The sequence below is a fragment of the Saimiri boliviensis genome, chromosome 16, assembly GCF_048565385.1.
Source record: "Saimiri boliviensis isolate mSaiBol1 chromosome 16, mSaiBol1.pri, whole genome shotgun sequence".
Taxonomy (NCBI): domain Eukaryota; kingdom Metazoa; phylum Chordata; class Mammalia; order Primates; family Cebidae; genus Saimiri; species Saimiri boliviensis.
The window spans coordinates 56721522-56739173 of NC_133464.1; the positions used below are offsets into that span (position 1 = coordinate 56721522).

Genomic DNA, 17652 nt, shown 5'->3' on the forward strand with positions numbered 1-17652 from the left:
AAGAACCTAAAACAGAACTATGATTTGATCCAGCAATACCATTACTAGATATATATTGAAAAGAATATAAATCATTCTATAAAGACATATGCGTGCATATATTCATTGCAATGCTTTTCTCAATAGCAAAGACATGGAATCAACCTAGATGCCCATCAATGGTGGATTAAAGAAAATATGGTACATACACACCATAGAATATTGCACAGCTATAAAAACAAACAAAATCATGTCCTTTGCAGCAACATAGATGGAGCTAGAAGCCATTATCCTAAGTAAGTTAATGTGGGAACAGAAAACCAAATACTGAATGTTCTCACTTATAAGAGGAAGCTAAACACTGAGTACACATGAACAGGAAGAAAAGAGTAATAGACACTGGGGCCCACTTGAGAATTGAGGGTGAGAGGAGGGTGGTAAGGATCAAACAACTATCTATGATATACTATGCTCAGTAACTGGGTGATGAAATAATTTATACACCAAACCCCAGTGACATGCAATTTACCCATGTAACAAAACCCCTGAACCTAAAATAAATTTTAAAGGGAAAAAAATAAAAACACATACAAAGACCACAATAACAACATATCCTCAAAGCACCTAGTCGATTATTATTGTCAAGCACGAGAATTATGTGAAGAAAGCCTCATTGACACATATTTGTAAGTCTTTAAAAGGATTCATACAAATATAAGATTTTTCAGTGTCTTCAGGAATAGTAATAATACTTAGGAAAATAAGACTTTGATGTGTATGCAAACTGCTGTTGTTATTAAATGTAATAAAAAAACAAAACAGCCACTTTGAATATACTGGAGTACAGATATTAGTGATATGTTAACATGATACTACTCTTTTTGTAAATTTTGACAGAAGAGTAAACACAGTAACTATAGCAACTTGAAGCTCCTTTTAAATGAAGAAGTCCTAAGAAAAATTAGGCAACTTCTTTTGGTTTACCTTTAGTTCAAAGTGAAAGGGTATGAGATGGAATGAAAAACCCACAAGATATCAGAATGATAAATAATAGCGTCAACCCTATTATACGCCAACATCTGAGATCTGCTTGGGCATTAGTTACAATTAATAAACACAGGATTAACAGAGAAAGTCTGACTTTGGCCTAATGGTTTAATGTTGTAGGGACTAACCCTACCTTTTCTACCAGATCACATAAAAATAGAATATGATATCAGAAAAGGACAAATGCATGTTCAACAACATCCTTAGTATTCTGTTAAGAATGAACGGTATCATTATTTGCAGTATGAATAGGCTGAGAATTTTCCAAATCTTTATGTTCTGGTTCCTTTTTGCTTAACAATTTTTTCCTCAATTCATCTCTTTTCTTTCACATTTTACTATAAGAGATCAAGAGGAACAAAGCCATAGCTTCAACAACTTGCTAAGAAGTCTCCTCAGCTAGATATCCAATTTTAGTGCTCACAAATTCCACCTTTCACAAAACACTAGAACACAGTTCAGACAAACTCTGACACTTTTTAACAACGATCACCTTTACTCCATTTTCCAATAATACATGTCTCATTTCTAGCTGAGATCTTATCAGAATTGCCCTTAATGTTCTTATTTCTCGCATGTTTCTCAAAATCCATCCCAAAAACTGACATCAGCAAGATGGTAGAATAGGACTTCCCAGCCTATATCCTTCTACAAACACAGCAGCTTGAACAACTATTCACATACAAATACAACTTCACAAGAGCTAAGGAAGCCAGGTGAAAGATTTTAACTGAGAGTAGCAGAAAAATTTTAAAAGGTGAATGGAAGAGGTTAGAAAGGGAAGTTTCATATTACTCTTGTTTTCTCTCTCCCAATCCCAGGAAATAGAGAATGGAGGGAAAAGAGGGAAATGGGCACTAGATTTTGCCTTAGACTCTGGGTCTTTAGGCCTATCCCAAGGCCAAGATGGTCTGGCAGCCCCAGCCTCCAGACTCTTCTCAATACCAGTCTGATCCACAGGGCCTCAGGCTTCAGGCCTGCCCTACCATCAAGCCAGCTTGGAAACTAGTCATCTGGCCAGCACTTGCAGATCCAGTCTTCAAGCCAGGCCTTATGGATATAGGCTCCAGGCCCGTCAGCCCCAGTCAAATCCCTGAAGCTCCAGGCTTCAGACCTGCCCCAGATTTCAGACTATCCCAGAGCAAAGCCTCAGGCTTTGTACCCTTCCCCCAGAACTAAGTCAGCAACAGTACCCTCAGGCAGTAGGCTGGCACCCATGGACACAGGCTCCAGGCCTACTCTGGCAGATCCAGGGTTCAGGTTCATCTTAGTAGACCCCACTGCCAGGCCAACCCACATGGATGGAATTACCAGGTCTGTCCCTGCAGAGCAAGGACTCAGGCCCGCCCTGTGGACTCAAGACCCAAGCCTGTCTCAGTGCCAGGTCAGCCCCCATGAATTCAGTCTCTAGACCCACCTACAGGCCCCAGGTGGCTGCCCCATCCCAGCAACTGCAAGCTCCTATGGGCCCAGGCTTCAGACCAACCTCCATCAACACAAGCTCTAGATCTATAACATAGACCCAGGTACCAAGCCTATTTACATTCTGACCCAGGCACCAAGACAGCCTTGCTGAGGACTCCAGCAGCAGGCCCATTCTGGGCCATGCCAGACAGGCTGCCTTGAATCTCTGGATGGGATGACTGGTGAAAGGCTTTCCTAGACAAAGTCAGTTTATTTCTTCAAATGTACACAAATCAATATAAGGCAATAAGAAACAGGAAAAACAAAGGAGACACACCACCACCAAAGAAAACAATATGCCAATAGCTCATCCCAAAGAAATGGAGATATGCAAAGTGCCTGATAAAGATTTAAGGATAATTTTTTTCAGGGAAGCTCAGAAATTTTCAAAAAAATACAGAGAAACAATACAGTAAAATCAGCCAAACAATAAATGCTCAAAGTTAGAAATTTAAAAGATTTACAATATTTTAAAAATCAAACAAAATCTGGAGCTGAAAAACAATGAAACAAATAAAAAATGCAATAGAGAGTGTCAACAGGAGAATTGATCACGCGGAAATATCTGTGAACTTGGAGACAGGTTATTTGAAAATATAGTCAGGAGAAAAATAAAAAAGGATAAGGAAGAATGAATAATGCTATGGTATTAATAGGATGGTATCAGAAGAGCAAATATTTATAGGAGTTTGTGAAAAAAAAAATAGGGAGACAAAGGGATAGAAAGTTTATTCTAAGAGATAAGAGCAGAAAACTTTCCACATATGGGAAAAATTATAAATATCTGGGTACAGAATGCAGAAAGGCCAAACATCCCTAATCAAATTCAATCCAAACAAGATTATATCAAGACATATTATAATAAAACTGTCAAAAATAAAAGGCAAAGAAAATGAAAGCAGCAGAAGAAAAGAAGCAAATAACATATAAGAAAGTTTCAATAAAGTTAGCATCAAATTTCTCAGCAGAAACCTTACAGGCCAGTAGACAGTGGGATGATATATTCAAAGTGATTTTAAAAAATAACTGCTAATTAAGAATACTGAGTATTAGACCCACCTGTATAGTTCCTGAAAGAGACTCACTTCAAATGTAAGGACACACATGGATAGCAAATAATAGATGACAAAAGATATTCCGTACAAATGGAAAGCAAAACAATGCAGGAGTGTCTTTATAGGTTAAGTATATCTTATCCGCAATGCTTGAGACCAGAAGTATTTCAGATCCCAGATTTTTTAAGTGGGGAGGATTTTGAAATATTTGCTTTAGACTTACTGGTTAAAGCCCTATCTGCACTTTTTATTTATTAGCTGAAATGAAGATGTAAGCAGGCATATTCACTCACAGTTTTGCCTTTCCTAAGAGTTTTATTAAAATTTCTCCCTTGGTTACCTGTTATCTACTGCACTACTACCATGTAGCCAATAAATCTATTTGATAGCCACCAAGGGAATAAAAATCTCACCATACAAATTACATTTCAAAACAAATCCTAATAAATCCACATTTCCACACAGCTCACTCACATAGAATAATGCTTTTTATTCAATACATTCTTATAGGGCCAAACACTTTCATAAGTAGAGTTTTTTTACATTTTTTTGTCATATCAGTAACATGCAGCTTTTTCCTCACATAGCATTTTCTATAGCAAATGTACTATGCCTCCTCAGGAAAAATAAATATTGCTTTTGAAAAAAAAATCAGAAAAATCAGAAAATCTCAAATCCAAAATGCTCCAGTCAGAATTTTGTTTGAGCACGGGCACTGAACATCAGGTAGGCATTCAGAAGTTTTGAATTTTGGAGCATTTCATGTTTTCAGATTAGAGATGCTCAACCTGTACTATATACCACAAGTACCAATGTTACCATTTTGGTCTATTTCCTTTCATGAATTCAGAATAAATTACGATCAAACATATAGCAGCCCTTTTCATGTTAGAGTACTGTGAGGATATACTCATGCTATTAAAATGTCTTTGAAATTGCTTGTTTCAACTGTTTTTACTCATATAACAAAACTGTGATAAAAATAGCAACGATATGAAAAAAAATGTAATATTAATGAAATTTGTAATTGTCATGCACAAGGCTAACTCTTTAGCATGTATTATGTCATATTATCCTACAGAAACTTTGTCAATCATTATTAGTATCATATGCATCATATAGATGAAGAACCTGGGAGACAGAATGATTAAAATAATATGGCCATTAACACAACAAATATAAAGATCTCTTTTGTGGCATGTGACACTACATTTTCTAGTTATCAAATTGCTATTTGTATTTGAGTGGTGTGGACAGTGGGACTCCTGTTACAGAGTGACTTGTGTGCATGTGCTTTTGCTCACTCTAGGTTCACTTATGCATCACTCTTTGAATGAAGGTTTGAATTTTTCTGCCCAGCACTTCAGATAAAACAGCTTGGCAGTCCTCTCCAAGGGCAGGGCGAGTGAAGTCAAGGACCAGCCATAGACCCTGTCTACTGGCACCACCACTTTTGAATATATCTCCTTTACTCCACCACACACAGATGGCGGCACCCACCTGAAGCACCAGACATACCAATTGACCCACATGCAGGACTGCAAAGTAAGTGGCCCACCCATGCTGCCCACAACACTGGCAGAGAATTCTTTTACTATCCTTCATCCTTGGTGTTATAAAACTCCAGAGTAACAAAGATAAAGTAATAGACTGAAGAAAGACTATTATTCCCCCCCAATAAGTGCTGCTTTTCTTATCCCTTCTAGTCTCATCTTATCCTAAAGATATCTTGAGTAATGCTCTCCAAATGAAAATGAGCTAACCTGAGATGGTTTTATTAAATAGCCAAGTTCATTCTCCATAAAAACCTAACTTGTGGATTTTTAAAAATTATTTTTCTCCAGCTCTTTAACAACAAAAACAGGAAAGAAAACCTACTAAATAAAATGAATACCCACATATAGAGTTTTCACATCTGCTTTAAAATTAATTCAAAAGAAAATAATATTTGAAGTTAATTTACAATGCTGTAATACCTTATCTTTAGACTAAGACCTGAATCAATGAAAGCCTTCACAATTTGGACGACCACAGATTGTGCTTGAATTAGGTTAGGTAATGCCTAACGTTCTCTGCTTCAATTTATATTCACCAATAATTACCATAGCATTTTTATTCTCTCCAAGAATTCTGCTGCTAGTTTGCCCTGGCCCCTGACTTAGCCTGCCACTGTAAAGTTTGTCTTGGTTCATTAATTCCTGTGTAGGTTTCTGACTTGCCTCCAAGTCACGGACAGGATTTGTAGCTCTGTAAATCTCATGCAAGCACCTAATCTGTGAGGGCCCTTACAGCAGTTCAGGAATCACCTCTGGCTCTAGGCTGCCTGGATCCACAGGCATAGCTGACTGGTTTTCTCTTGGGTCTGAAGGCCAGGTACTGCACTAGACCCAAGACTTTAAGGCTGAATAAGAAACTGAAATTCTTAGGAGTGGAGGAAAGCCTTTAAGCCTTTTTACCGTATTTCCCAGCTCTTCTCTTTGGGGTAATGAGAGCTACAGCAAACAAAGTCCCTTTATCTCTCTTCCCTGTAGAGTTTTGTGACTGATATTAAATCTGTCTCAAACATCCAAGTTCCACTACCAATTCTATTTCTGATCTTGTCGTTTGTGGCTATGCTTTCCCACGTCAGGACAGACCTGTCCATGCTACTGGTGCATTTCATTTCCTTTATTCATTCTCAAATCCCACCTGCCAATACACTTAAGGATTCCATAAAAAGTCACTCAAGTTTCTCTTATTTATTTCCTTCTCACATGGTCCAGTTTATTGAAAAGAAAACTAGCTGAACATTTGAAATGGATACAAAAGAAAAAATCCATAACCAGATAATAGAAATATCATCATCTTTATCATCATCTCTAATAATTACATAGTATTAAAATGTACCAAGCATAATATATCTGCTTTACACATATAAATTCTTTAAATCCTTGCAAGTTAACAAGGGAGGTAATAGTATTGTCTTTATTTTACAGATAAGGAGTCCACAGCATAGAGAGAATAAATAATGTTGCAAGGTCAAAGACAGTAAATCATAAAGGCAACATCAAAATGGATTCAGACACCGTGCTCTAAACCCCAGAAACATGCAGCTTTCCTACAATGTCAGTTCTTGATGGCTTCCACAAATCACTATTTCATGTAACCAAACACTGTCTTTTGAGTCTGTAATTCTCTCCTGAGTGTGTCATGGTGAATTACCCTACAGGGATACTCAATGAGAAATTTAGCAGGTATGACTATCAAGCAGTTAAGTATAAAAGCTGAGCTTGAATATCCACAACAGAATATGACACCTGCATACCAATATGTAAACTACATCGAAAACTCTTTTTAAATTTCCAACGTTTATTTTAAGTTCTGGGGTACATGTGCAGGATGGGGAGGTTTGTTACACAGGTAAATATGTTCCATGGTGGTTTGCTCCACAGATCATCCCATCACTCAGGTATTAAGCCTTTGAATGAGGGCTTGAACACATATATTTTTATTATTTACATATATATAATACATATTTATGCATATACATAATATTGTTATAATTTTTTTTAATTAGGGAGAGGCAGTAAATGCCACTGTATCTTCCACTGTAGAGTTTAAAACCAACTAAGAAATAAGAGAGAAGAAACGGGCAAATCCCTGTCAAAGTGCCTGATTTATTGACAAAACTATTCAGAGAGCATAACTTTAGTTCTGTAGCTAGGTTGGGTTCCTTGGATGTCTCCAAAATTGGGCATGATTATTCCTCTACTCATAGGTGAGTAAAATAAGCTCTAGCCACTGGCATCTAGCCCAAATGGAAATCTACTCCTGTGTCCTGAAGACATGTGAGCTCTGCCAAGAGCAGACCCAGAGCCAAGCATGCTAAGTTCCTTCTAGCAGATTTATCAGTAAGATAAGTCAATAACTTCCCTCAAAAGAGGAGTCAGTGAGGAGGAAAAGCTGAAAGTGTTCCTTTAATATTTTTCTTCTGTGGAGTGGAAATTCTCTCCTTATTATAAATTCACAAAGATGATGTTTTCAGCTAAGAACTCTCTTATGCATACCAAATTGCATGTTGAATATTTCAATTTGGATATAACATGAGTACCTAAAATTTAAAAGCCTGAAATTGAATTAGTAATCTTACGTCTTAATTTATTCCCTCTCTAAGGTGCCCCCTCTCAATAAGAGGTACCACCACCCTTTCAGGGACTCAGACCAAAAATCTAGGTTTTCCTAATGCTCTCTGTCTGATGTTATTAAACTAAACACGAGATCTTATTAATTCTGCCTTCTAGATATTTCAATTAAATGTCAATTCTCTCCCCATTCCCACCATCATTATCCTCTTCTAGGACATTAACTTCTTCTGGATATTTGTCTGATGTCCTATTTTTCTGTTTCTACTCTTGCCTTCTACCTTATCATTTACTTGAGCTAATTCTCCTAGCAATTCCCAAATTTACTTTCTAAATATGTAAATTGAATTCCATTTATCTGATGCCAAGCTATGATTTCTTCAGGTTTCAGCTTAAATCTTTTTTTCAGGAAACACTTTATAATCGTCTGTAGAGTTAGTTTACAGCATCCTATTATTTACTTTGTCTTATGATAATAATCACCATACTTTATTTTAAGTGCTTTTAATATCTGTCTTCTCCACTAGCTTTTGATTTTCATCAGAGAAGAGACCTGGGTCAAAGTCCTCACAACTGTACACACAAATTCAAGCAGCATAGCTGCAGCATAATAGGAGCATAAAAATATTTAATGAATGAGCTCCAAATTAAAATATTAATCTTTGCTAATATTTAAAATCTCTAATATGAACTATAAATGAGTTAGTAAAAAAACCTATGACTAGTCAGCTTGCAGAAATCATAGTCTAAGAACTTATCAGCTATTTCTCCTACATAAAATAACTATAAAATCTGGAAACAATACAAAAAGCAATTGCATAAAGGTACTGGAAACTTAATTTCATCAGACAAATTCTGGCAAGAGTGCATACTCAGAGGAAGAAAAAGGGGTGATTTACAAATAAGTTCCCATCTTTATGGCTTTTAGCTTAGGAAAGTACAGTTGGTACAGTGAGATACTGATTGAAAAAATATAGTCTTTGTTGCCTAGGTAACCAGACAACTGAAGCAGAGTGAAACATGGTTGTTGAAAACAGCAGTGAAATCTCAGAAAGAAAAGAGAGAAGGGGGATTGCCCATTTGTGATAACCCAAATATCTGATTGAGGACTAGACCATAAATATTCTGAATAAACTCAAAGCAGAATTTCAGCTAAAGCACAATTTCAACTCATGTAATTCTGAGCTGAAAGCAAAGCTACTGCCCTAAAAGCCAGGTTTTCCCTTTGTGTCCAGATTCTTTTTTAATGCCTGCAAAGAAGGAGAAGGAGAAGGAGGAGAAGGAGGAATAACCATACTAGTTGGAAAAAAAATAGAATCCTGAATATTCACAACTTTATATTCACAATGTCTAGGATATAATCCAAAATTACCTGCTGTCTAAAGAACCAAGAAAATTGAAAATGTTCTCAAGACCACCAACCTTGCTTAATCCCTAAATGAACACAATGCTAGAACTAACAACTGATGAGTTAACTATATTAATGCTAAGAATACAATCGCATCACATTTCAGTACTATGATAACAGTTAATGTAATTAAGTTTTAAAACTTTTCTAAATAAAACAAAGTAAAATAAGTGTAAAATACATTTTTAAATATATAAAAATCCAACAAAGAAATAGAACATATAAAGAAAAACCAAGTGGAAAGGTGAGAACTGAAAAAATACAACATTGAAATCTGAAAATCACTGAATGGACTTAACAGAGAAATAAATATTACAAAGGAAAGATTGCATGTACTTAAATGTACATCAATAGGAATTACCTTAGGGACTTCTCATGAAAACCATGAGGGCCATTAAAAGACTGCAACACCTCTTTAAAGAGCTGAAGCAAACAAATAAACAAAATCTTGCCAACTAGAATTTTCTAACTCGTAAAAATATTTGTCAAGAATGACAGAAAAATAAAGACATTTTGGATAAAACAAATTAAGAGCATGTGCTGTCAACATTATTGCACTAAAATAAATGCTAAAGGAAGTTTGTCAGGCTAAAGCCATATGACATAGGATGAAAACTTAGACCCTCAGAGCAGAAGAAAGAACATCGAAAATGTTAGATATCTGGGTAAATGCCGAAGACATTTTTTCTCTTTGATTTATTTCTCTTAAACCATGTAACATTTTATAACTAAAATTATATTATAATATAGTCTTTATAAATGTATTTCGGTGAAATTCTATTATGATATGCATTAATTTTCTATTGCTGCCATGATAAGTTACCAAAACTTAATAGATTAAATAGCACAAATGTATTACATTACAATTCTCTAGGTCAGAATAGCTGACGTGAATCTCACCAAGGTAAAATCAAGGAGGCAGTATGTGTTTTTTTCTTAAGGCTGTAGGGAAGATTCTGCTTCTTTGCTCATTTGAGTTATTGGCAGAATATAGTCTCTTGTATGTGTAGGTCTGACATCTCTATTTCCTTCTGGCTGTCAGCTAAGGGAATTCTTAATTTCTAGGGGCCCCTCTACCTTGTCTTATGAAACCTCTTTCTTTATCTTCAAACAAATAGCAGGTCAAATCCCTCTTTCAATCTTTTCTCTTTTTTTCATTTCATCTTTGTGACCTAGCTAACAAAAACTCTCTTCCTTTAAAGACATATGTGATTAGATTTGGTCCACCCATATAATCAAGAATAATCTCCCCAAAATATATTTGCAAAATACATTTTGCCATAGAAGGGAACATATTTACAGACTCTGGAAATTAGGGCATGGGTATCTTTGGGAGCCTATAGTTCTACCTACCACACAAAAGTACCCTAAAATTTGGGGAAAGAGAATATACAAGTATAGCATGGAAATCTTTAAATATTTTACAGAAGTAATACAATAGTAATTGTAAGTAAAATATAAAAAGTTTAAAAAAAAATTACAATCCCAAAGAGAAGCATTTTCTAATATTGCAGAAAAATACAGCCAAAATATTATAGAAAATTTTTAAGAATTGTGAAGTTCCCAGCACTTCGGGAGCCCGAGGCGGGTGGATCACGAGGTCGAGAGATCGAGACCATCCTGGTCAACATGGTGAAACCCCGTCTCTACTAAAAATACAAAAACTAGCTGGGCATGGTGGCGGGTGCCTGTAATCCCAGCTACTCAGGAGGCTGAGGCAGGAGAATTGCCTGAGCCCAGGAGGCGGAAGTTGCGGTGAGCCGAGATCGCGCCATTGCACTCCAGGGTAACAAGAGCAAAACTCCGTCTCAAAAACAAAACAAAACAAAACAAAACAAAACAAAAAAAGAATTGTGAAGTAAATACAAATTTGTATATGTCTGTCAAGAAAGGAGGATGTGAGGACCAAAACCAAAGACAAATAGTATCAAACAGTGGAAATAAAATTCAAACATAGTGATAGTTACCTTAAAGTAAAAATGAACTAAGCACACCAATTCAAAGGCAAAAATGGTCGTAATAAATTTTAACAGATAAAAACAATTATATGCTACCTATAAGAAATGTATTTTTAACATAATGAACAGACTGACCGTAAATAAAGAGAAAAAAACATACAAACAGCAAACATAGAAAGGGTGGAATAACTGTTTTTACCAGATAAAATATATACAAAGACAAAAATTATTCTCAGAGGAAAAAAACTCTGACACAGAAGACCATATAATATATGATTACGTTTGTATGAAGTGCCCACAAAAGGCACATCTAAAAAGACAGAGAGTAAATGAGTGGTTTCCGAGTGTTTGAGAGAGGGAATAAGGGAGAATTACTGCTAATAGATAACAGAATTTATTTTGAGAGTGACAAAGTATTTTGAAATTAGATACTATTGATGGATGTAAACTCTGTGATTATACTAAAACTCATTGAGCTCTGCACTTCAAAAGAGAAAAATGTATGATATGTGAATTACATATCAATACATCTATTATTTGGAAAGTGTTCTGGGAGTATAAGCATAACTCATAAAAATGAAAGGGTCGGTTTATCATAAAAGACAAGATAATCATAAATATGTAAGTACTAATTAGAAGAGCTTTAAAATATATAAAACAAAAATATTGTGGTATTTAAGGGAGAAACAGACAACCCCACAGTCATCATTAGCTATTTAAAGACCCTCCTCTCACTTGATAAAACGACTAGACAAAAATACAGCAATAATATAAATGATCTGAACATTATCTACCACATTAACTCAACAGATAGACAAATGGTGATAGATGATGACAGATGACGAGAGAGAGAGATGGAGAGATGGAGATAGATTGATAGAGATAGGTAGATAGATATAAAAGAAGAGAGGGAAGGACGGAGGGAGGGAAGAAAGGAAGGAAGGCAGGGAGGGAGGGAGGGAGGGAGGGAGGGAGAGAGGGAGGGAGGGAGGAAGGAAGGAAGAAAGGAAGGAAGGAGAAAAGGAACTATACCCAACAGCAAAATACTCATTTTTTTTTCAAGTGCATAAGGTGCTTTTCCCAGGATATATCATATAATGTGCCATAAAAGAAGTCTCCTCGGGGTGGGGAATGGAGACAGCAAACCACCGCGGCATGGATGTACCTAAGCAACAATCCTGCAGGATGCAGGAAGTGCACATGTACCCCAGAGCCCAAAGTACAATAAAAAAAAAAAAAATTGAACTCATAGAAAAAAAAAGTCTCAATGCATTTAACAATATTCAAATCACACAAAATTTGTTTCTTAACCTCAGTGAGACTAAACTGGAAATCAATAGCAATAATATAACTAGGAGAAAGACAAGTATTTGACAATTAGAGAACATACTTTCAAATGATAGGTGGGTTAAAGAAGACAACCCAAGAGAATTTATAACATCATTTAAACTAAATGACAATAAAAATATATTAAAATTTATAAAATGTAGGTAAAGCAGTATTTAGAGAGACATTTATACATGTAAATGTCTATGCTAGAAATAAAGATTATGAGATAATTATTCAAATTCCCATCTTAAAAACTAGAGAAAGAAAAAAATGTACCTAAATTAAATGAAAAGAAGGAAACAATAAAGGAAGATATCAATGAACTGGAAAGTGAAAAAACAATAAACTATAATTAAAACCAAAGCTAGTTATTTTGAATGTGAGTAAAATTAAAAATCACGTATCTATGCTAATAAAGAAAAGTGGCACAGTGGCTCATGCTATAATCATAGCACATTGGAAGGTAGAGGTGGGCAAATCACTTGAGGGATTAGAAATTCAAGACCAGCCTGGCCAACATGATGAATCCTGTCTCTACTAAAAATACAAAAATCAACTGGGTGTGGTGATACACATCTGTAATCTCAGCTACTCAGGAGGCTGAGGCAGGTGGAGGTAGCGGGTAGAGGTTGCAGTGAGCCAAGCTTGCTCTACTGCACTCCAGCCTGGGTGGCAGAGCAAGACTCTGTCTCGGAAAAAAAAAAAAAAAGAAAGAAAGAAAAAGAAAAGAGAAACACATGTCAAAATATCAACACTGAAAGAGGGTACATCAATACAGATTCTACATACAATGAAAGTACAATAATGGAATGCTATAAACAACTTTATTGTAATACATTAACATCTTAGATGAAATAAATTCCTTAAGATCATAAAGTACCTAATTCAACCAAAGAAAACACAAAAATCCTTGAATACCTTATATCAATTAAAGAATGAATTTATAATTTTAAAACCTTCCCATCAAGAAAACTCTAGGACAAAGTAGCTCTGCTGTTGAATTCTGTCACATATTAAAAAAATAAAAATAAAACCAGAACCATAAAATAATAAATTTTTGTTGATTTAAGCCACTGAAAAAGAGGATTATATAGCTTTTCTCCTTTGTTCTTTACATGTTGAATTACATTGAATTTTAGATGTTACACCAACTTAGCCATTCATGTGATAAGTCTCACTTGGTCACGATGCATTTTATCTATTTTTGTACTGTTGGATTTGATTTGTTAATTTTTGTTTAGAATTTTTGCAGTCATGTTCATGATGGGTATTGATTTATAGCTTTATAATTGTTACAATGTTTTCTGATTTAGGGATCTGGGTAATACTGGCCAGATAAAGGAATTTTGGAAGTGTCCTTCACTATTTTTTGACAGAGTCTGCCTATGGTTCTGGACGTCAGAGTCTCACTAGGCTCAAATGAAGATGCCATGAAAGCTAATTGCTTCTAGAGTCTCCAGGGGCAAATACATTTCCTTGCCTTTTTCAGCTTCTAGGGGCCACCAGCACTCCTTGGCTCCTGCCCACGTTCCCCATCTTCAAAGCTTGCAGCACAGCACCTCCAAATTCTCTCTGGCTCTGAACCCTGCCTCCTTCTTACAAGAACACTTGCAATTAAATGCTCATCTCTGCATCTCGGGATCCTTAATCATTCATATTGCATATCCCTGTTGCTGTGGGAGGTGCCTATCCCAGGCTCTAGGGATCAGGCATGAACATTTTCAGAAGTCATTATTACGTTTATCACCATACTTTTCTCTCAAGGGGCTCCAAAAAAGAGAAGGCTAGGGACTGGGGCTGGGCTGAGGCAGGGAGTTCATCCACTCAACAAGCCTCTATCAGAGCTGTGAGTGCCACAGGTGCTCCCGTACACAGGCTATGAAGAAGATGTTGCTGAACAATTAGCTCAAGCACCGTCTTAGAGTATCTGGGTTTGGTGAGGTTTGAGGGGCCCAGGAGGTACAAGTTGATGCTTAGTGTGATCAGTGGTGAGTTCCTCATCAGTAGAGGTATTCATTGAGGTTGTGAGATGTTCAACCCTGGTCATCTTTTTCTTCTTTTTAATTTATTTTTAAATAATCTCAGATGCAAAACTAGTACAGAGAGTTCTGATACAACATCACCCAGCTTCTCTTAATGTTAACATTGCACGTAACCACAGTACACTGACACCAACACACATTAACTCACTACTCTGCAGACCCCAGTCGAGCTCTGCCCATTTACCCCTAATGTCCTTTCTATGGTTGGAGACCCCATCCAGGGTCTCACATGCATTTAGCTGCCATGCCTCCTTAGTTCCCTCCAGTCCAGTACAGTTCCTGTGTCTTTCATTGCCATGACACTTTTGAGAAGGGAGCATTGGCCTGTTATTTTGAGAATGTCCATGAATTTGTGATTGAAAGTTTTCATGATCCTTTCAATAAATGCAGAAATAGTATTTCACATGAGTAATAATACTTGTCTGAAAATTAAGAATAGGAGGCAAGTTTCCCAACTTATTTAAAGATAGCTATGAAAATCTGTAGCTAATATCATTCTCAGCTGTGGCATGTTCAATAATGTTTAGCCAAGATAAGGAAAACATCATGGATGCCTGTTCTCCCCATTTCACCTTAACATTGATTGTACTGAAAGCACTAGCCAACTCAGTAAGGCCAGAAAAAAGTAATAAAAACAATAAAGATTGGAAAAATGGAATCATACTGTTTATAGAGGACATAATTGTGTTTATAGAAAACCCTTTAAAAAGCTACAGAAATATCTACGAGAATAAGTGATTTAAATAATATCTCAGCATACAAGATCAAACAGCAAAATGAACTTAAGTTTTACATATTAGAAATTAGAAATTTAAAGATAATCTTTAAAAATGTAACTATTAGGCCAGGCACAGTAGCTCATGCATGTAATCTCAGAACTTTGGGAGGTCAAAGTAGGTGGATCACTTGAGGTCAGTAGTTCGAGACCAGCCTGGCCAACATGGTGAAACCCCATTTCGACTAAAAAAATACAAAAATTACCATGGTGTGGTACGTATGCCTGTAGTCCCAGCTACTCGGGAGGCTGAGATGGAAGAATTGTTTGAACCCAGGAGACAGAGGTTGCAGTGAGCCAAGATTGTACCACCACACTCCAACCTGGGCAACAGAGTGAGACTTCATTAAGTAAAAAAAAAAAAGAAAAAGAAAAAAAAAGTATTGCAATAGCAGCAGCAAAAAAAAAAAAAAAGTAAATGTAACACAAGATTTCTAAGAACTGAGCACTGAAAACTACAAAACATTGCAAATAAAAATTAAAGACCTAAATAAATGGAGAGATATACCATGCTCATGGTTCAGAAGACTAATATTAGTAAGATGGTAATTTTCCACAAATTGGATGTAGCTTCCACGTAATTCTAGTATGATTTTAAGAGGCTTTGTTGACTAAACTGATAAGTTATTTTATAATTTACATGAAAAGAGAAAATAACCTAGGATAGGCAAAAACAATCATGAACTCAAGAGTAAGATTGAAGTAAGCTTGATTTGCCTTCATTACTTAAAGCTATAGAAATCATGGCAGTGTGACATTCGTCTAAGTTGAGAATCCACAAATAAACCCACACATTCATGGTAAATTGATTTTCAACAAAGGCACTGAGGTGATTGAATATAAAAAGATAGTCTATTCAATAAATGACACTGGAACAATTAGATATCCTTAAGAAAAAAAATAAACTTCACACTGGTTACACAAAAATATCTTATGCAAGACACAAAAGACTGCTAAAATAGTGATATGTTAAACTTCATAAAAGTTAAAACAATTTTCTTTTTGAAAGACAGTTACAGATCCTATTACTGGCAGATGGGAAATTGGAATTCCATTTTAGGAATTTTAGGCCCTAAAACCCTATCCTTTTCACCACTCCATGTGGTTTCTGGTACTCACTCTGGGACAACGTAGTCTGGTCAGAAATAAACAGCATGTATCAGTATATATATATCTAAAGAAGCCTAGGAAACATTTAGCACAATGAGTCCAAGGTCAATGATAGTAGCTAACATATGTTTTACAAAAAACTAAACTTTCTTACATAACGCAGAAAGTTTCCAGAAAGTAAATACCTTTTGCCTCCTCATACACATAGATCACCAACAAAACACATGACATAAAAAAGTGAGAGATGCATCCAGAATGGAAATAGCACTGACTGACCAGGGATCTGGACCTTACATTTCTGCACGTTAGATTCCCTCTACATAAATTACAAAGGTTAACTTAGAAGGACAAACCCTCGTGCTCCTTTCAGATTCATAATGTTAGAAAAGATTCTCCAGTCCTTCAGTCAACAACTTTTATTGCCAAGTTCTAACTGTGTGTAGTTCCTCAGGTTGAGCAAGGAGAGTTAGATCAAACAGAGTCCGAACCCCAGATCTGAAGTCAGGACCATCACGATGGCTGGCACTCACCTTTGGCAGTTGAGCTGCATAGTTCCTGCTGGGGCACCGTCTGTCACAGCCCTAAGAAGCCAGAGGATAAAAGGTGGGAAATGTTCACTAGCTGTAGTGGGTTATTTTTCACCAACTGCAGATGGTTCTGCAAGAAAAAAAAAAAAAACAAGGGCATCTCAGTGACTGGCAAATCACACCCAACAGCCTCACCATGGATGAATGAGCTCTCTGTCTAAACTGGGAGCTAGGCCTGCAGATTCACTTTGGGGAGAGTCCAGCCTCCTCTATGTTTTCTGACAATCTCCATCCAAACTCCCCACAGGCCTGTGGTGTCTAGTACTGCACAATCTCACAGCCCCCATGTACTCAATTCACAGTGATTAATGATGCAATGCAGTGCCTCGGACTCATCCACCCATTCTAGAAGTCCCTATAAAATAGCAGTTTGTATCTGGCCCACAGTAGGTGCTTGACAGGATATTTATCCAAATATATTGCATTGAAAAGTCCTTCACTTCTATCATTGAAAAATACAGATGGAGCTTGTTCTTTCACCTCTATCAAATATTTTCTGAAAATAAAGCTATTTAAGCATAAGAGGCTGAACCTGATTCAATCTGATTGTTGCTGTTGTTTCAAGCCTTCTTCCATTGTCCCAAATTCCTGCTTTAATTTTGAGCTAACTAAATTGACCTCTTGTACATCCAACACAGCTGGGATAATGAGAATTTCTAAAATTAACAATAATAGAGTTAGGGCTTGGCCCAGTCATTAAATGGTGAAATTTGTTTGGGGCATCCAAAATATTTCCTTTTTGCATCAGCCAAAATATCATTGGCTGCTCTTTTTTAC

General features: G+C 36.3%; 1 protein-coding gene across 3 annotated transcripts in view; it reads right to left on the reverse strand.

Moving 5' to 3' along the window:
• OLFM4 (olfactomedin 4) overlaps positions 1-17652 on the reverse strand; it is a 737268-nt gene that overhangs the window by 211581 nt on the left and 508035 nt on the right. For all 3 annotated transcript variants that reach the window (XM_074387646.1, XM_074387647.1, XM_003927191.4), the window contains exon 17: positions 16819-16945. The gene's annotated coding sequence lies outside the window, so the exon portion shown is untranslated. The remainder of the gene's footprint in view (positions 1-16818; positions 16946-17652) is intronic.